The following is a 13,597-nucleotide window of genomic DNA, read 5'->3' on the forward strand; positions in this document are numbered from 1 at the left end:
TCGGCTTGAGCCACAAGCCACGCGTCGGGCTTCCTGCTCAGCGGGCAGTCTGCTTCTCCCTCTCCCTCTGCCCCCATTTTGTTCCCTCTCTGTGTTTCTCTGTCCAAATAAGTAAAAATCTTTTAAAAAAAAAAAGAAAATGTACACTAATGCCACGTAATACATACTTGATAGCTTTGATGGTTACAAAAAAAGAAAATGGAATGACAGAGCATCCCAGGAATGGTTAGCCCCTCCGAGAGGGGACAGTTTGGGATTGCAGGTTTCAGGGACTTTTTTTTTTTTTTTTTTTTAATTAACATAACACTCCTCCTTTTCATTCTGTTCATCAGCATGCGTGCCCTCCTGGGGAGGTGAGCAGGAGGTGGGGACAGGAAATCCCAGGAGTCCTGCCTCTGAGGTTGAATTCTCCTAGAAGAACTTGGCTTTCTTCTTCCTCCTAGTGCTTTTGGAATCCCTCAGCCTGTCACTCACCGGTTTCGTCACTCTTCGATGGACAGAGTTTTTGCAGTCAAACGTGCCACTTACCGGCCGCTGGATCTCAGGTAAGTTACCCGACTGACTTCCTCTGCTGCTGTTTTTCCCTTTTAAATGTTAACAACAATAAGAAAAGCTCCCTTCCAGGATTGGTGTGAGGGCTGAGCACGATAAAGCATGCGAAATGCTTAGAGAAGTCCCCACCTTCTTCATCGTTAGTGTTACGGAAATGTTTGCTGTTAATATTTTTATTATCCATCCAGATACTTAAGCCAAAAATCTAGGAGTTGTTCATGCCCTTTCCGCCATTTCCAGTGTTCAGAATGGATCTTGGAACCATTCATTTTTTCTTCTAAATATTCTTAAGTTTTGCCTTTCCTACTCGTCTTTATCCCGTTCAGAGACATATCCAATGTGTCTTCATTTCCATGTGGTCTACCAGTTGTTCTAGCACTATTTACTCCTAGTCAACCTCTTCCCTGTTGGTCTTCCTGGAGAGTGCTGTGCTGTAAAAGTTTCTGTGCGTGCAGGGGTCTGTTTTGGAGTCTGTTCCATTGGCCAGTGGTTAATGATTTTCCTTCCTCCTCATTCCTTATGGGCACTGCATCAGCAAGTGTGTGCTACCTTCAAAACACCTTTCAAATCTGTTTCTGTGGCATTGCCACCCCGCCATCATTTCTCAGAGACAATCGCAATGGCTCCGATCTACTGCCTACCTGCCCCTTTTCCCGGTGGAACTCCCCTATCTCTAGCCATTCTCCTTAGTGATGTAGGAAAGATGTTGGGGTTTGAAGCAGACGGCCAGGAAAGAATTCTTGAGATATTTTTGGTGCAAAAAGGCGGTTTTGTTAAAGCACAGGGACAGGACCCGTGGGCAGAAAGAGCTGTACCGAGGTCAGGAGGAGTGGCCCATTGTATCCTTACAAGTTAGGAGGGGGTTAGGGATAGTGTCAGTCTCTAAGGAATTTTGGAAGCGAGGTTTCCAGGACGTTGAGGGGGCCAGCTATGTTGGGAAAGGGTCATTTTGTTATCGTCTAAGAAAATCTTAGTCATGAGACCCTTCTTGTGCATATGGGTGGGTCCTATACTTGGGGGGAATGATTGCCAAGATAAATCTTGGGGGAGGGTAGAGATGAAGGAAGATTCCAAAGGAAGTTTTTCTATGTTCAAGTAAACTTACAGGGTCCTGGGGGTAGGGCTAAGATTTCCCTTTGCCCTTAGAAAAGTATCAGTATCAGGCAGTTGAGTCTCTAGAGGAAAGTCACACCGCCTGCTTCAAGGACTTGTCAATGGGCAGTAAGGGAATTTAATAATTTTTCTTCTGCCTTTGTTTCCCACATCGCTTAGTGCAATCCAAGAGACCACTTTCTTCTTTTAAAATGACATAATGTTTGATATGTACAAAAATACAGAAGGACACCGGTGAAGGTTAAGAAGCATGACCACAGAACAGTCTGTGAGCCTACCTCACCACCTAGGAAATGGAACAGTAGTAAAATCTTTGATGTCCTAAATGACCTCAACACTACCTGGGAACTTGTTCTTTTAAAAAAAAAAAAAGTTCTTTTAAAACTATTCCTTTTCTTTCTTTTATCTATCTGTCTATCATCATTAATCAAGTAATCTCTACACCCAATGTTGGGCTTGAACTCATAACCCCGAGATCAAGAGTTGGTTGCTCTTCTGACTGACCCAGCCAGGCTCCCCACCCATGCTTTCTTCTATAGTTTTACTACACATATATATATATTCCTAAGCAATTTATTATCTGTTTTTGCTTGTAAATTTTACAAAAATAGTGTCCCATTGTGAATACTCTTCTGAGAATTGGTTGACTTGTTTACCAGTACTGATACTAAGATCCATTTGTGTTGGTGGATGTAGCTACTGGACAGTCATTTCTTTTCTTTTCTTTTCTTTTTTTTTTTAAGATTTTATTTATTTATTTGTCAGAGAGACAGAGAGAGTACAGGCAGGCAGAGGCAGAGGGAGAAGCAGGTTCCCGAGGAGCTAGGAGCCCAATGCGGGACTCGATCCCAGGATGGTGGGATCTTGACCTGAGCGGAAGGCAGCAGCTCAACCAGCTGAGCCACCCAGGTGTCCCTGGACAGTCATTTCTGTCTACTTAGTAATCCAACGTAGGATCCATTATTTGCTGCTAATAGGCATTTGATTGCTACTTTGCTTTTCTGTCTTATTCCTGTCACGAACGATGCTTGTGCGTGTCTCCTGGTGCACTCCCATAGGGGTTTCTTGCAAGTACTGGCCTTCATCCCCCCCACCCCCATTCCTCTCTTTGTCAGGACCCAGTACACTAGACACATACATTTATCCTGCTTTTAGTGGTGCAACTTGGCATTTTTAAAAAAGATTTTATTTATTTATTTGATTTGACACAGAAAGAGAGATCACAAGTAGGCAGAGAGGCAGGCAGAGAGAGAGAGAGGGAAACAGGCTCCCTGCCAAGCAGAGAGCCCAATGCGGGGCTCGATCCCAGGACCCTGGGATCATGACCTGAGCCGAAGCAGAGGCTTTAACCCACTGAGCCACCCAGGTGCCCCTCTATTTCATTTTTTTAAAAAAGATTTTATTTGTTTATTTAAGAGCAAGAGTGAGAGAGAGCATGAGCAGGGGGAGAGACAGAGGGAGAGGGAGAAGCAGACTCCTGCTGAGCAGGGAGCCCAACGCAGGGCTCGACCCCAGGACCCTGGGTTACTGACTCGAGCCAAAGGCAGATGATTAACCGACTGAACCACCCAGGCGCCTCTATTCTAGTTCATTTTTATTTTATTTTTTATTTATTTATTTATTTTTTTAAAGATTTTATTTATTTATTTGACAGAGAGAAATCACAAGTAGGCAGACAGGCAGGCAGAGAGAGAGAGGAGGAAGCAGGCTTCCCGCTGAGCAGAAAGCCCGATGCGGGGCTCGAACCCAGGACCTGGGATCATGACCTGAGCCGAAGGCAGCGGCTTAACCCACTGAGCCACCCAGGCGCCCCTCTAGTTCATTTTTTTTTTTTTTTTTTTTTTTTTTTTTTTTTTTTATTTGTCAGAGAGAGAGGGAGAGAGAGCGAGCACAGGTGGACAGAATGGCAGGCAGAGGCAGAGGGAGAAGCAGGCTCCCCGCCAAGCAAGGAGCCCGATGTGGGACTCGATCCCAGGACGCTGGGATCATGACCCGAGCCGAAGGCAGCCGCCCAACCAACTGAGCTACCCAGGCGTCCCCCTCTAGTTCATTTTTAAAACAGAAGTTGAGGGATGCTGGCTCTGTCGGGTTTAAGCGTCTGACTTCCGCTCAAATTATGATCCAGGAGTCCCGGGATCCAGCCCCTCATGGGGCTCCCTGCTAAGCTTCTCCCTCTGCCACTCACCCTGTTCCTGTTCTCTCTCTCTGTCTCTCAAATAAATAAATAAAATCTTTTTTTTTTTTTTTTTTTAAGATTTTATTTACACAGGTCACAAGTAGCCAGAGAGGCAGGCAGAGAGAGAGAGGAGGAAGCAGACTCCCTGGCAGAGAGCCCCATGTGGGGTTGTGGGGCTCGATCCCAGGATCCTAGGATCATGACCTGAGCTGAAGGCAGAGGCTTTAACCCACTGAGCCACCCAGGCACCCCTAAATAAATAAAATCTTAAAAAAATAAATAGAAAAGAAGATGATCCAGGGCGCCTGGCTGACAACATCCGCAGAGCATGTGACTTTTGATCTCTGGGTTGTGAGTTGGGTCATGAGTTTGAGCCCCATGTTGGGCCTAGAGCTTACTTGAAATCAAGCAAGCAAGCAAGCAGGAGGATGGAGAGCATTTCGTTCTGAATGCCTAAAAAGAATTTTTTTTTTAATTTTAAAAAGCTGTTGATCTGCAAAATGATTAAATGACCAACCAATCCACAGTGTGGAAAATCCCCTAGTCTAGGGGAGCCTGGCTGGCGCAGTCACTAGAGCATGCAACTCTTGATCTCGGGGTTTGGGGTTCAAGTCCCACGTTGGGAGTACAGCTTACCTAAGGAAAAAAAGAAAGGAAGAAAAAGAAAAACCTGTGGTCAATTTTGGGTATGTACCTAGAGAGAGATGCTGGGTCAGGGAGTGTGAGCATAGTCAACTTTATCAGAACAAATTGCTCTCCTAAGTAGCTAAAATAATTGACCCCTTACCAGCCCCATATTAGAATTAAACATGGTAGTTTTATTTTATTTTTTTAGATTTTTATTTATTTATTTGACAGACAGATTGTAAGTTGGCAGAGAGGCAGGTGGTAGGGGCGGGGAAGCAGGCTCCCTGCTGATGCGGGGCTGGATCCCAGGACCCTGAGACCATGACCTGAGCTGAAGGCAGAGGCTTTAACCCACTGAGCCACCCAGGCGCCCCTATAGTTTGTACTTTTTGAATTAAAAAAAAAAAATTCTTCTTGGGACGCCTGGGTGGCTCAGTTGGTTAAGCAGCTGCCTTCGGCTCAGGTCATGATCCCAGCGTCCTGGGATCGAGTCCCACATCGGGCTCCTTGCTCATCGGGGAGCCTGCTTCTCCCTCTACCTCTGCCTGCCATTCTGTCTGCCTGTGCTTGCTCTCTCTCCCTCTCTCTCTCTGACAAATAAATAAATAAAATCTTAAAAAAAAAAAAATTCTTCTCTTTTCTGAACTCATAAAGATAGCCTCCAAAATTTTCTGCTTAACAAATTTTGAAAATTTAAATCTTTAGTCACCAAGAACTTGGGCAGTTTTTCTTTATTGCCCCTAGTAGTCCTATTTTTTCTTACAGATTTTAAAATGTATTTGAAAGAGAGTGCAGGGGGATGGGGCAAGGGGGGGGAGAAAATCCCAAGTGGACATGGGGCGTAATCCCATGACCCCAAGATCAGGAATAGGGCTGAAACCAAGAGTCGGATGCTCAACTGAGTCAGCCACCAGGCACCATGGTAGTTCTATTTTCAATTTTCTTTCCTTTTTTTTTTTTTTAAAGATTATTTATTTGACAGCCAGAGATCACAAGGAGGCAGAGAGGCAGGCAGAGAGAGGGAGAGAGAGAGAGAGAGAGGAGGAAGCAGGCTCTCTGCTGAGCGAGGCTCAATCCCAGGACCCTGGGATCATGACCTGAGCTGAAGGCAGACACTTAACCACTGAGCCACCCAGGCACCCCCAAACCAACTGGTTTTAAAACTTAATTATGTATTGACATATTAAAGTATCTCACAGGTTTGATTCACTTATTTTATTTATTAAGGTATTTTTACCTTCAAGTTAAAAAAATATATCAAATAATACTTATCCAGTATAGAAAATCAGAATAAAGAGCAGCAGATGGAGAGGGAGAAGCAGGCTTCCTGCTAAGCAGGGAGCCCGATGCAGGGCTCAATCCCAGGACCCTGGGATCATGACCTGAGCCAAAGGCAGATGCTTAACTGACTGAGCCACCCAGGTGCCCCCTTTTTTTCTCTTTTTAATTAAGTAGTTTCCATGCTCAGCGTGGAGCCCAGCTCAGGGATTGAACTCATGACCCTGAGATCAAGACTTGAGCTGAGATCAAGAGTCGGATGCTTAACTGACTGAGATACCCAGATGCCCCTCTGTACACTTTTTTTTAAAAGATTTTATTTACTTATTTGACATATAGAGAGAGACACAGCAAGAGAGGGAATACAAGCAGGGAGAGGGAGAAGCAGGGTTCCTGCAGAGCAGGGAGCCTGATGCGGGGCTTGATCCCAGGACCCTGGGATCATGACCTGAGCCAAAGCAGATGCTTAATGACTGAGCCACCCAGGTGCCCCCTCTATCCACTTTTTAACCAGTTTTTTTTTTTTTTTTCCATTGAGTTGTGTGAGTTCTTATACATTTTGGATATTAACCGCTTATCGGATACATGATTTGCAGATATTTTCTCCCACTCCGTAGGTTGCCTTTCCATTTTGTCGATGTTTTTCTTTGCTGTATGGAAGCTTTGTACTTTGATGTAGCCCCACTTCTTTCTTTTTGCTTTTATTGCCTTTGCTTCTGTCAACAACTCCCAAAAAATCATTGCCAAGACTGCGGTCAGGGACTTAACTCCTTATGTTTTCTTCCAGGAGTTTTATGGCTTCAAGTCTTAACATTCAAAGCTTTAATCTATTTTTTTTATTTTTTTTTTTTATTTTTTTTTAAAGATTTTATTTATTTATTTGACAGAGAGAAATCACAAGTAAGCAGAGAGGCAGGCAGAGAGAGAGGAGGAAGCAGGCTCCCTGCAGAGCAGAAAGCCCGATGCGGGGCTCGAACCCAGGACCTGGGATCATGACCTGAGCCGAAGGCAGCGGCTCAACCCACTGAGCCACCCAGGCGCCCAACTTTAATCTATTTTGAGTTGATTTTTGTGTAGCATAAAATAATGGCCTGGTTTCATTCTTTGACAGAGGCTTAACCCACTGAGCCACCCAGGCACCCCCTCTGTAGGGTAGATTTAAGAGAGGGTTTAAAAAAAATTGTAAGTTAGGTACTCCGGGGTGGCTCAGTTGTTAAGCATCTTCCTCCGGCTCTGGTCAGGACTCCAGGGTCCTGGGATCGAGTCCCACATCAGGCTCCCTGCTGAGTGGGGAGTCTGCTTCTGCCTCTCTCACTTCCTCTGCTTGTGTTCCTTCTCTGGCTGTGTCTCCTCTCTCTGTCAAATAAATAGATAAAATCTTTTTTAAAAAATGTAAATTAGATCTCCCTTCCCTGGTTATAACTTGATAATCCTTTTCCATTGCCCTTCAAATAAAACCCAAATTCTTTACCTAAACACATACAACCTGGTCCTGTCTCTTCAGTTTTATCTTATAAAACGGGCACCCTCACCCAGAACTGGCCAGTGTCACGGTCTTCTGGTCAGTTCCTCTTGCTTACCTCAGCAGTAGTCAGCCAGTGTTTCCCCTCTGCTAGAAGACTTCCCATTGTCCCACTGTCCACCTTCTGCCTGGCTAGCATCCAGCTCAGATCTCTATTTCATAGATACCTTTTTTGAACCTCTTACTCAAAATCCTTCAGTTAATGCCCCCCCTTTTTTTTCTCAAAGATTTTATTTATTTATTTGACAGACTGAGATCACAAGTAGGCAGAGAGGCAGGCAGAGAGAGGGGGAAGCAGGCTCCCCGCCTAGCAGAGAGCCCGATGTGGGACTGGATCCCAGGATCCTGTGATCATGACCTGAGCCCAAGGCAGAGGCTTTAACCCACTGAGCCACCCAGGTGCCCCAGTTAATGCCCTTTGATAGCCAAACAGAGTGCTCTGTTTTCCCTTCTAACTCTATTGTCTTTGGCAGTTGCTTGGTTCATTTGTCTCTGCCTGATGTCTGGTTTCTTGAACAGCCTACAAGCTCCCTGGGAGACCTTGGCTCTTTGGCTCACCGTCGCACCTGGTGCATTGTTTAGTACATAATGCATACTCAAAAAATGTTTGTCAAAGGACCAAAGGCAAGGAAAGAGGAAGGGAGAGAGGGACTTCTATCCTATAGCTTGGAAAGCAGAAGCAAAGCCAAATAAGGGATCCAAGGGGTCAGAAGTAAGTGGGCTGGGTTTCAAGAAGGTCATAGAGGGGGTCCCCGGCTGGCTTCGTCGGTAGAGCATGAGACCCTTGATCTTGGGGTCCTGAGTTCGTGACCCATGTTGGGTGTAGAGTTTACTTTAAAAAAAGGCCTTGATGGTTTTATTTATTTATTTATTAAGATTTTATTTATTTATTTGACGAGAGAGATCACAAGGAGGCAGAGCAGCAGGCAGAGAGAGAGAGGGAAGCAGCAGGCTCCCCGCTGAGCAGAGAGCCCAGTGTGGGGCTCGATCCCAGGACCCTGAGATCATGACCTGAGCCGAAGGCAGAGGCTTAACACACTGAGCCACCCTGGTGCCCTGGCCTTGATGGTTTTAAAAATCATGTCGTTTATGCCGTATGGAATGTATTACAGTTGTCAAAGCTTCAAATGATACAGAACTATAAGGAATATACATTTAAGTTTATTTTTACCACCCACTCTTCAGACCCACGCCCCATCTCCAGGGTAACCACATTTATTGCTGGTTTGGTAAATATCTTTATTTTATCTACTTACACATTTTTGCATATATACCAAATACATTTATATACATACAGGGTTTTTCTTTTAAAGATTTTATCTATTTATTGACAGAGAGATCACAAGTAGGCAGAGTGGCAGGCAGAGAGGGAGATGCAGGCTCCCTACTGGGCAGGGAGCCCAATGCGGGGCTCGATCCCAGGACCCCGGGATCATGACTTGAGTGGAAGGCAGAGACCCAACATACTGAGCCACCCAAGTGCCCCAGATTTGTTTTTCTTTTTTGCAGTCATGGATAGCATCCTTTACTGTTGTGTGAGATGCTTGCTTCATTTAAAAATATGACATGGAGGGGTGCCTGGGTGGCTCAGTGGGTTAAGCCTCTGCCTTCAGCTCAGGTCATGATCTCAGGGTCCTGGGATTGAGCCCCGCATCTGTCTCTCTGCCTGCTTATGATCTCTCCCTTTGTGTCAAATAAATAAATAAAATCTTTAAAAATACGACATGGAAATCTTTCCATTTCAGTTTGGGTAGATATTTAACCAGCTCACAATTGGTGGACATTTAGTCGGTTGAAATAGCTCACAAGTATAAACAGGGCTCAAGTGAAAGTGCATTTTATCAGTCAGGCAGACGCTTAACAACTGAGTCCACCCAGGTGCCCCAAGTTTCACCTTTATAAGAAGAAAAGTGTTCTTGGGGCACCTGGGTGGCTCAGTGGGTTAAGCCTCTGCTTTCGGCTCAGGTCATGATCCCAGGGTCCTGGGATCGAGCCCCGCATTGGGCTCCCTGCTCAGCTGGGAGCCTGCTTCCCTCTCCCTCTCTGTCTGCCTCTCTGCCTACTTGTGATCTCTCTCTGTCAAATAAATGAATAAAACCTTAAAAAAAAAAAAAGGAAGAAAAGTGTTCTGGATGGTGGTAATGGTTGCACAATATTGTGTATAGGCTTCATGAGCCAGAACTGTATACTTAAAATCTGTCATAGATTTTATATTATGCATACTTTACTGTAAATAAAAATAGTAATTAAAAAACCCATACCAAGAGCATACAGATTCCCTTGTATTCAGAGTGTTGGAGGAATAGAAGGTTAAACTTATAAAAAGAAAAAAATCCATACAGATGAATTTGAAATAGTTCTGGGAACATATAGTCCCAGACTTCCAGATCTGTATCAAAATTTTATTAAGATTTTCTTTTCTATTTATTATTTTTGAAAATATTTATTTATTTATTTTAGGGGGTAGAGGTAGAGAGAGTCCTAAACACACTCTGCACTGAGCAGGGAGACCGACACAGGGCTTAATCTCATGACCAGAGCTGAAACCAAGAATTGGACCCCTGTGCCACTCTGGTGCTCCTTTAAGAGTTGATTTGATCTGATTTTTTTAAAGATTTTATTTATTTGACAGAAGGGAGACACAGACTCCCCACTGGGCAGAGAGCCTGATGAAGGGCTCAATCCCAGGAGCCTGGGATCATGACCTGAGCTGAAGGCAGACGCTTAACCAAATGAGCCACCCAATGCCCCAAGATTTTATTTTTATGCGATCTCTATAACCAATGTGAGACTCGAACTTACAACCCTGAGATCAGGAGTCACTGATCCTGATCCACCGACTGAGCCAGCCAGGCACCCCTAGATCTGTATCAATTGGTTCGTAGATTGGTTAGGTGCTTGGCTGCAAAAATTGAATAGAGGGGCGCTTGGGTGGCTCAGTGGGTTAAGCCTCTGCTTTGGCTCAGGTCATGGTTTCGGGGTCTTGGGATTGAGCCCTGCATCGGGCTCTCTGCTCAGCGGGGAGCCTGCTTCCCCCTCTTTCTCTCTGCCTACCTCTCTGCCTACGTGTCAGATCTACTTGACAGATCTCTGTCTGTCAAATAAATAAATAAAATCTTAAAAAAAAAAAGTTACAGTAAAGAAGTCCCATTGTCTTAAAAAATGAAATTGTCATCAGTGATTTTACTAGCCAAAATGGACTTATTTGGGAATAGCAGGGAATTGCAATTCAGGACAAACAAAATAAAGCAAAAAAAAAAAAAAAAAAAAAAAGCTAGCCCAATAAACAAAGGAGAGAAATGTTATTTTATGGGGAAGTAGGAGTAAGTTGGGAGGAGTTGTTTTGAGTGAAATCCACTGGAGAAACCCACATGTTCAGGGTAACAGTGGTTTCTCATTGGTTGAGTTGCTGGGGTAGTCGATTTCTTGTGGGAGATGCAGTGTACATCTTCTTCCTTTGGTGGTTGATGATTCTTTCCTAAAATTGACACTGAGTGTATGGCTCCCTATTCTAGCCTCCTGAGTTTATTTTAGGGAGGAGTTTCTTTATTTTCACATTTCCTCCTTTTGATCCAGATACTTCTCTGAAAGCATCACTGATCAAGAGTCATGTTTTCTTAATTCCCTGGCCTTTTGTCTTTGGTGCCAAGAAGGGCCTTTCTTGGGTGTCATGTCCCAGGCTGGAGGGAAATTGTACCGATTAGAAACCTGCTGTCACCAGGGGTGCTTGGGTGGCTCAGTCAGTTGAGCTTCTTACTTGGGCTCAGGTCACGATCTCAGGATCCTGGGATCAAGTCCCACATCACGCCCCTTGTTCAGTGGAGAGCCTGCTTCTCCCTCTGCCTGCTGCTCTGCCTGCTTGTGCTCTCTATCTCTCACACACACAAGTGAATAAAATCATTAAAAAAAAAAAAGAAACAAGAAACCTACCATCACCTTTGTGCGACAAGGAGGGGTAGGAGGGAGAAGTCAGGCACTTACCATGTATTGTCCGTACTTATTAAGATCGTGAGCATTGGAGATCATCATCTTGGGCCCATCATTTCTACAAAAGGTTTAATAGGCAGTAAGTACAGAATGAAGATAACATGACAATTCCACATCATACGGTGGTTCTAAGCCAGGACCCAGGGTCTGAAAGTAGCCAATTGAAAATATTCGTTGACACTTTTCCTGACTTAGAGGACAAAAGTTCTCCCTCTGACTCCAGGCAAACCCGGAGTCGACTTTGCCTTCTGGAAGTCCCTGTTTAAAGCAGCCACGGAGGCAGAACCGTGGGTACTGCAGATGCACAGCTGGAGAGTTGAGCGAGGGCATTTAGGAAGACACGGTGCAGGTGTGAACAGGCAGCAATAGCTGATGAAACTTTTGCAGAACATCAGCGCTTCACAGACATGTTAACAGCATTGTTAGCTCAGAATAACTGGAATCAAAGGTGGGATCAGTAATATAGCTTGTAACGTTGTAAATTTAGAAATCAGGAACTCAGATAAGAACCCCGAATCAGGAGGCACCTGGGTTGCACAGTCAGTTAATCATCTGCCTTTGGCTTAGGTCATGATCTTGAGGTCTTGGGATGGAGCCCCATGTCGGGCTCCATGCTCAGTGTGGAGAATGCTTCTCCCTCTGCCTTTGCCCCTCACTGCCCCCCACTCCGACCTCATGCTCGCTCTCTCGAATAAATAAAATCATTTTTTCTTTATTAACATGTAATGTATTATTTGCCCCTGGGGTACAGGTGTGTGAATCATCAGGCTAACACATTTCGTAACACTCACCATAGCACATACCCTCCCCAATGTACATAACCCAGCCACCCTATCCCTACCCCCCCCACCCAGCAACCCTCCGTTTGTTCATTGAGATTAAGAGTCTCTTATGGTTTGTCTCCCTCCAGAACCCATCTCTCTCTCTCTCTTTTTTTTTTTTTAAGACCGTGTTTATTCATTTATTTGTCAGAGAGAGAGGGCACACCAGCAGGGGGAGCAGCAGGGAGAGGGAGAAGGAGAAGCAGACTCCTTGCTGAGCAAGGAGCCCAGTGCAGGACTTGATCCCAGGATGTCAGGATCATGACCTGAGCCAAAAGAAGGCACTTAACCGACTGAGTCACCCAGGCGCCCCAACAAATGAATAAATAAAATCTTTAAAAAAAAACCCCAAAATACCAAAACCCCCAAAAATGAACCCAGGATCAGCTAATAGTCCAGTTGAAAAAATACAGACTTCTTTGAGTCCTGAACCTTATAATCGGCCTGGCCTGGGCGTTTTGGGAAAACTATTGTCAGATGTCCTCTTACCAGATACCTTTTTTAAAAAAAAAATTATTTATTTGTTTGTTTGACAGAGACAGAGAGAGAGAGGGAACACAAGCAGGGGGAGTGGGGAAGGGAGAAGCAGGCTTCCCACTGAGCAGGGAGCCTGATGCTGGGATCATGACCTGATCTGCCAAAGGCAGACGCTTAACAGCGGAGCCACCCAGGCTCAAGTAATCTGTACACCCAGTGTGGGGCTCAAACCCCAAACCCCAAGATTAAGAATTGCACACTCCACTGACTGAGCCGGCCGGGTGCCCCGTCATCAGATGTCTTCAATTCTGGGACATACACTTGAAGGTCACCAGATGGTGTGCAGGCCCAGTCAGGATTTGGTGCTTTCTTTAAATGTGTCATGCAAATCCCAGAGTCTAGTTCCTGGAATTTGGTCACACGGGATTGGTTAGCAGTACCTGATGGGGCCTTTCCAGTGAGGCTTAAGAGAGTCTTTTGGAAGTGTGTGTGTGTGTGTTTTTTAAATAGATAAAATCTTCAGGTTGCAAGATGTGATGCTTTAAGATCTCCATCTTCTGAGCACACACTGTAAAAAGACTGCTCTACCAAAGCATTTTTTTTAAAAGTAGGCTCCACGACCCTAAGATCAAAAGTTGCATGCTCAAGGGGGCGCCTGGGTGGCTCAGTTGGTTAAGCATCCAACTCTTGATCTCTGCTCAGGTCTTGATCTCAGGGGCGTGAGTTCAAGCCCTGCTTTGGGCTCCATGCTGGGCATGAAGCCTACTTAAAGAAAAAAAAAAAGTTTCATGCTCTACCGACTGAGCCAGCCAGGCATCCCAGCATGGCTATTTTTAATAGAAGCAATTAGGCCTTTACACTATTGAAGTATATCTTTTATCAGCTGTGGCTCAAAGGAGGCAGGGACCAAATGCAATGGGCGTCCTATGACTGTCTCAAAGGATGAGACTCGGTGAGTTCTGAAAAAGGTGGATCTGAGATTCAGAAGGACCAACAGCAATGCTTGTGGTCAAAGTCGTTAGAGGATTTCTTTCTTCCTTCCTT

The 13,597-nt window shown here is 44.9% G+C and overlaps 1 protein-coding gene across 2 annotated transcripts in view; it reads left to right on the plus strand.

The window, feature by feature from the left end:
- The first annotated feature begins 334 nt into the window (after nucleotides 1-334).
- The window catches only part of LOC125090007 (nuclear receptor coactivator 5-like), a 75,696-nt gene continuing 62,433 nt past the window's right edge, over nucleotides 335-13,597 (plus strand). The window contains exon 1 of one of the 2 annotated variants that reach the window (XM_047712553.1): nucleotides 335-545. The gene's annotated coding sequence lies outside the window, so the exon portion shown is untranslated. The remainder of the gene's footprint in view (nucleotides 546-13,597) is intronic. The other variant, XM_047712551.1, reaches the window with a different exon arrangement.

This window comes from Lutra lutra, chromosome 17, assembly GCF_902655055.1.
Source record: "Lutra lutra chromosome 17, mLutLut1.2, whole genome shotgun sequence".
Lineage (NCBI taxonomy): Eukaryota > Metazoa > Chordata > Mammalia > Carnivora > Mustelidae > Lutra > Lutra lutra.